This window comes from Rhincodon typus, chromosome 8 (genome assembly GCF_021869965.1).
Source record: "Rhincodon typus isolate 14 chromosome 8, sRhiTyp1.1, whole genome shotgun sequence".
Taxonomy (NCBI): Eukaryota; Metazoa; Chordata; class Chondrichthyes; order Orectolobiformes; family Rhincodontidae; genus Rhincodon; species Rhincodon typus.
In genome coordinates this window covers 92,457,976-92,464,911 of record NC_063339.1, presented here as the reverse complement: position 1 = coordinate 92,464,911, position 6,936 = coordinate 92,457,976, and the positions used below count along the sequence as shown (strand labels likewise).

Genomic DNA, 6,936 nt, shown 5'->3' with positions numbered 1-6,936 from the left:
TGCACGGTCTCATGTCTGCGTCAGAGTGGCTCAGTTTCTTCCCACGGGCTAAACTTATGAGGCTGGGTGAATTGAACACATAGAACAGTACAGCACAGGCCCTTCAGCCCACGATGTTGTGCCGACCTATTATCCTACTCTAAGATCAAACTACCCTGTATGCTCTATATTTTACGATCATCCATGTGTCTATCCAAGACTCACTTATATGTTCATCATGTATCTGAATTGACGACCACCGCTGATAGTGTAATCCACGCATTCACTGTCTGTTTAAAGAACCTACCTCTGACATCTCCACTATACCTTCCTCCAATCACCTGAAAATTATGCCCCCTCGTAATACTCATTTCCGCCCTGGGAAAAGGTCTCTGGGTATCCACTCTATCTATGCCCCTCATAATCTTATATACCTCTATCAAGTCACATCTCATCCTTCTTCGCTCCAAAGAGAAAAGCCCTAGCTCTCTCAGCCTTTCTTCATAAGATCTGCCCTCCAGTCCAGGCAACATCTTGGTAAATCTCCTCTGCACCCGCTCTAAAGCTTTCACATCCTTCCTGTAATGAGGCGATCAGAACTGAACACAATATTCCAAGTGAGGTCTAACCAGGGTTTTAAGTAACTGAAGCATAACCTTGCGGCTCTTCAACTCAATTCCCTTGCCAATGAGAGCCAACGCACCATACACCTTCTTAACAATCGTATTAACTTCGGTAGCAACATTGAGGTGTCTATCGATGTGGACCCCAAGATCCCTCTGTTCCTCCACATTGCCAAGAATCCTGCCATTAACCCTATATTCTGCATTTAAATTCGACCTTCCAAAATGAATCACCACACACTTTTCCAGGATGAATTACATCTGCCACTTCTTTGCCCAACTTTGCATCTTGTCAATGTCCCGTTGCAACCTCCAACAGCCCTTCACATTATCCTCCATGCCACCAACCTTCGTGACATCATCAAACTTACTAACCCACCCTTCCATTTCCTCATCCAAGTCATTTATAAAGATCACAAAGAGTGGGGTTCCCAGAACAGATTCTTTCAGAACACCACTAGTTGCCAAGCTCCAGGCTAAAAAATTTCCATCTATTGCAACCATCTGGCTTCTATTGGACAGCGAATTCTGTATCCAGACAGCCAAATTTTCATGAATCCCATATCTCCTAACTTTCTAAATGAGCCCATCTTGGGGAAACTAATCAAATGCTTATCTAAAATCCATATGCACCACATCCATTGCTCGATCTTCATCAATGTATTTTGCCACATCCTCAAAGAATTTAATAAGGCTTGTGAGGCATGACCTGCCCCTCACAAAGCCACATCGACTATTTCTAATCAAATTGTGCTGGTCCAAATAATCATAAATACTGTCTCTCAGAATCCTCTCCAATAATTTGCCCACCACAGAATGACTGACTGTTCTGTAATTCCCAGGATTATCCCTATTCCCTTTCTTGAACAAGGGAATAACATTTGCTACCCTCCAATCATCTGGTATTACTCCAGTGGAGAGTGAGGACACAAAAATCATCGCCAAAGGCGAAGCATTCTCTTCCCTGGCTTCCTGTAGTAAACTTGGGCATATCCCATCTGGCCCAGGGGACTTATCTATCCTCATGTTTTTCAAAATTTGTAGCACATCCTCCTTCCTAACATCAACCTGTTCGAGCGTATCTGCATTTTTCATGCTCTCCTCACAAATGTTAAGGTCCCTCTCACTGGTGAATACTGAAGCAATGTATTCATTCAGGACCTCCCCGACCTCATCCGACTCTGCACACAATTTGCCTCCACTATCCCTGATAGGCACTACCGTTACTCTGACCGTCCTCTTGTTCCTCACATAATAGAATGCCTTGGGATTTTCCTAAATCCTACCTGCCATACCCGCCTTCTTGCTCTCCTAAGTCCATTCTTCAGTTCCTTCCTGGTGACCTTGTCGACCTCGAGAGCCCTGTCCGATCCTTGTTTCCTTAACCTTAAGTAAGCTTCCTTCTTCCTCTTGACTAGACATTCCACGTCTCATCATCCAAGGCTCCTTCACCTTACCATCCTTTCCTTGCCTCAGTGGGACAAACCTATCCATTAGCTGTAGCAAGTGCTCCCGAAACAACCTCCACATTTCTGTCGTGCATTTCTCTGAGAACATCTATTCACAAATTCCTCTCCGAAGTTCTTGCCTGAAAGCATCGTAATCCCCCCTCCCACAAAAGTGAAATAACATACCTGGGCTCATCGAGGAGTTGTACCCAAGACCTCTCGCATGTTAACACTGCATAGTACCCTATGCAAGCATCATACCACTAATCCAACAAGCCTTTACTGTTTTTGGCTTTATATAATTCATATAATTGCTATGGGAAATTGCCCCGTTGTATGCGGGGATGTGCAGGTCAGGTTGGCAAGCCATGCTAAATGCGGGTTTATGAGGATTATCGGGTGTCAATATTTTATACTTGGCTCTGGACGAGAAAGGTCACCGTTTCATACCGGGCTCTGGGGTATAATGTTCACTCTTTTATGTTGAGTTCTGCGAGAGAATGTTCACTGTTTTATATCGGACTCTGGGAGAAAGTTCACTGGTTTATACTGGGCTCGAGGGGAGTGTGGTCTCGGTCTAACATGAGGCACTGGGGCCGAATGTTCACTATTCTACATCGGGCTCTGGGTTGATTAGTCACTGGTTTATATCGATCCCCATTCTACTCCTCCTATACCTTCGCGGGTGTGATATGTGCTGCAACAAATACCTGCAGCCCTTCAATCAAAACAAAAATGAATGGCAAGCTGAACGTATATTTTGAGACTTGGTGGCCAACAAATGCTGTGTCTGTGAGAATGTATATTCCGATAAAGAAAATACGAGCTCTACGACATTTCTGGGATTTACATTTTGACGTTGGAATATGACTCGGTCCCTTGTTCAAACCAGAATAACTTTCCGGTGTAAGTGAAATATGATCAGCACTGGACTGCAGGCAAAATGCACAAAGCTGAGTGAGTCGCTTACAAGATGATACCGTGCAACAAACTGACAGTTATTAAGCCTGTGATGCAAAATAAGTGGCTCCGAAAAAAAAAAATCCTTCGTCTCGAATGGTAAGCAGATATAGAATCCGAGAACGGCAGATCCCATTGCGAAATTGTTCGACAGGCAGTCCAGGCGCGAACAACATTATCATAATTTCTTTCACTTTCTCTGTCTTTCTGCTTAGCTGGTCAGTATTCTGGCGAAGATTTCCATTTCTGGGCAAGAGCAAATACCAGAGGGCACACGACACCATGTTATACGAGCGATTGTCTCAAAACTGATTTTTGCGATGTTGCTGCCGGAACACAACAAAAGCGAAGGCACCGGTAAGGGCTTCGAGGAAGCCTGTCCTCCTCATCCATTTTCTTAGCTGCTCGGTTAGGCCGAGCTACAATATCAATTTCCCACCAGATGCCAATACCCCAGTACCCTGGGGCATTTCCAAACTGCTCCTCCAAATACACTGGAGGTTTAATCATTCGCCACTTACCGGAAACAGCTCAAGTCAGGAAATGAAAAGAATAAGAGTAAGAATGACCCACGAAAAGTGAACGCGAGCAATCACAGTCTCGCATAGATGAGGTTTCCCTTCTGATCAACAATGCGGGTGTGCCTGCACCGCAACGATTGCAGCGGATCAAGAAGGTGGCTCATCAGCTCCCTTCTCCAGAACAGAAATGAAGGAAATAGGAGAAATTTCACATCGCAATACCCTCCTTTTCGCCAGAAAAGGCAAATAACCGCAAGTAGACTCAATACAGGATTTTGTTTCACTCCAGCAGCAAAATAACGATCTGCATTCACTTTCAGCGAATAGGGTGAGCATCGCAACTTGCCTGGGACATGGCGTAGCAGCACAGCCTGCTTGTTCCCACTATCATGCTGGGGGCATTCCGCACGCGATAACTACTGCACCATGGAAACATGCCGTGGACGCTGACCCGATGGAGGCTGTTGTGCTGTCCCACGTCAAAGATTACTTTGGGGAAAACAAAAGGAAGTTAAACGCAGCTTCGGTATAACAGGTAACCACAGTGGGATTCAAGCCCACACCTTTTCCAAGATTGAAACTTGAATCTAGCAGCTTAAACCGCTTGGCCATATCACCATACCCTAACCACAAAGCTCACATATGACATTTTCCAATGATGCTAGTGCACACAACTGATACAAAGGCACCCGGAAATTCTTGCAAGGAACCCCATCCCCTTGTCCATTTTCTTTGCTGCTTAGTTATGCCCAGTTACAATATCTGTTTCGCGCCAGATGCCGATAGCCCTGCAATCAAAACCAATATCAACGCAAATCTGAACGCATCTTGTGAGATTCGGTTGAGCAACAAATATAATGTGCCTGTGCGAAAGGAGATTATGCTTCGATAAAGAACACATGACTGCACCATATTTCCGGGTTCACCCACATCACTTCTGTCACACACTGAAAACTCACAATTTTTCCCCTCTCTTACCGAGAATGAAGATTTTATTGAATAAACCCACACGGTCACAAAAGAAGATAATTTTCCTTATGAATTGGGTCACGTTGAGGGAGATTTCATTGATGCTTTCCGTGGTATCCTCAGAATTAGGTAATTCTGGTTCAGCTCCATTTGACATGGAACCGCCCAGGAAGTGACCATTCTCATTCTGTGACTCTGAACAGTCTTGTTGGTGTAGGATTGGAGTTGGGTTTGCCCCTTTAAAAGTCTTGTCATTTATTATACAAGCGGCTGCACCTACAAGCTGATCTCTGGGACTTCCCGTGAAGTGGAAACAATTTGTCCTCTAAGACAGGAAACCAGTGCCTTAATCAAAGCAGCAGAAGAGAAACCATGTTTTCGGCACAGCTCAAGCTGCTGGTTTCACTAATGATGTTGGAGGACTGAATAGCTGGCCTTCACCTCAGAAAGTAAAGTTGCAAGAAGTGAAGGTGCCCAGCGTGGGGCTCGAACCCACAACCGTGAAATTGAGAATCTCATGCCCTACCGACTGAGCTAGGCGGGCTCAAGTGATGGGTACTTATTTTCCTATTTCACACTGAGCCAAATCCCTTGCAACCGAATTTCAATGTGCCAAAGATGATCCACCTGGAAAATCACAAGTTTCCAGTTCATTCCTCTCAATCACAAATAACATCAGTTACATCTTCCACTTTTCAGCTGTTACACCGTCAGACCATTATAATCCATTTTCAGCGTTTGTTCCGGGATTTAACATTCAAAATTCATATTTTAATGTCGGTGCCCTCATCCTTGAGTTGCCCATGCGACTGTCAGTCACTTTGAGAGACGGTGAATCTGCTTCAATAAACCCAGTCATTTCTGTTACAGACTGTGTGAAATGCGTGTCTGTCTGCCCAGTCTCACTCAATACATTCAGCACTTCGTTTGTTCGGTACATCAGCAAATTCTGCAGCTTCGCATCTGGGGACTGGATTTTCACAGTTTGGTTAAAAAGATTCGAAGGTCAAGAAGAATTTGCTGCAGCCGTTGTGAAATGTAAAATGATTTTCGCCCTCTTCCACACGAGAACAACTTTCAGAAGGAACAGGTTTCCACTCGTTGTATCAAATGAGGTTTCCCAAGTGAGGCTCAGAGTAAGTTCCACTTACTTGGAGATTGTGTCAATGTTGCTCTGAAGTCTACTGAGCGGTATGGAATCTCCCTGTATTTTCCTGAGCCTGTGCTTGGTGCATTGAGAGGCTTGGCCCCGGTTGGGGCATCTTGCCTCCCAAGGATGGACACGAAGCGGCTGATTAAATCTGCAGTGGCCGCTTTCTGCTGGCAGCGGACGATTGGAGAGTGCGGGGTCAAATCCTGCTGCTTGTCCCTGTCTCACTCCGTGTGGAGCAGGGGAAGAGAAAATCGTTCATGGGTTTATTTGATTCCAATCTCTTCATAGATTTCTATGAATTAAATGAAGGTACATTTTGATAATAACTGTATTAAAACCTGTATGTCCGGGGTCTGACTGGATAACTGTGCAGCAGACAAAGTTTCGAAGTTATCTCCTGAAGGTACAATTCCGATTGACAATCTTCTGTGTCACTGGAAATGTCGATGAGTAGGAAAACACAAAAGGTTGCATTCCTGGATAGTCTCAAAACACCAGTCTTTCTCTCAATATCCGAATGCACTGACCAATTGCAAAACAGAACCTGTTAACATTAGGCTCTGCAAAAGCTCCTAATGCAGGGAGTCAGCCTCATTGCGCAGCTGGAGGCCTTTCTGTTTTCAGAAGCTATCACCAGTTTATGTGTGATGCTTACATGCAGTAGAGTTGTGGTAGTAGCACGGACATGAGCAAGAACGGTGACATTCACAGCGTAAACAACCAACAAAGATAATCACCGTCACGGCTTCACTTCAAGGTCCCTGATTTGTGAAGCCGTGAGTTTTACTGGCAAAGTAAATACATTTGTCGTCAGGAGGCTGCTTCAGTGTCTCCTCTTTGTCTGCTCGATTCACCATGAAGTTCCTTTCTGCTGTTCCACGAGCACTTCTGCTTCTCGTTTTCTTGTATTTTCATCCCTTCATTCACAGTTTGGACGGAATGACGAGGTGAGGCTGGATAAACAGTAGCCTTACCAGGGAATGTTGTGGGAATGGCACAGACATTTTTCTTTTCCTTTCTGTCAGTTAGCAGCCATTTCGAATGGAGAATTGGTCCTTTCTGTGTCTACCACAATATGTGTCTCCATTTGTCTCTCTTTGACTCTGTGTATCCACCTCACCCGCTCTCACACTCTCCGACACTCCATTGTCCACATCCCTCATTCCCCATTTCTGCTCTTTGAAAAGATCACCCTCATTCATTTTTACACCAACAGTAAAGACATCACTATAATATTATAATTGTGGTGTCATTGTTTTTTTTTTCTGGTGGATTAGGAATTC

General features: G+C 44.6%; 1 non-coding gene across 1 annotated transcript; it reads right to left on the bottom strand.

The window, feature by feature from the left end:
* Positions 1–4,971: 4,971 nt before the first annotated feature.
* trnae-cuc lies at positions 4,972–5,044 on the bottom strand. Its single transcript has one exon. It is a non-coding gene; the product is annotated as a tRNA-Glu (tRNA).
* Positions 5,045–6,936: the final 1,892 nt, after the last annotated feature.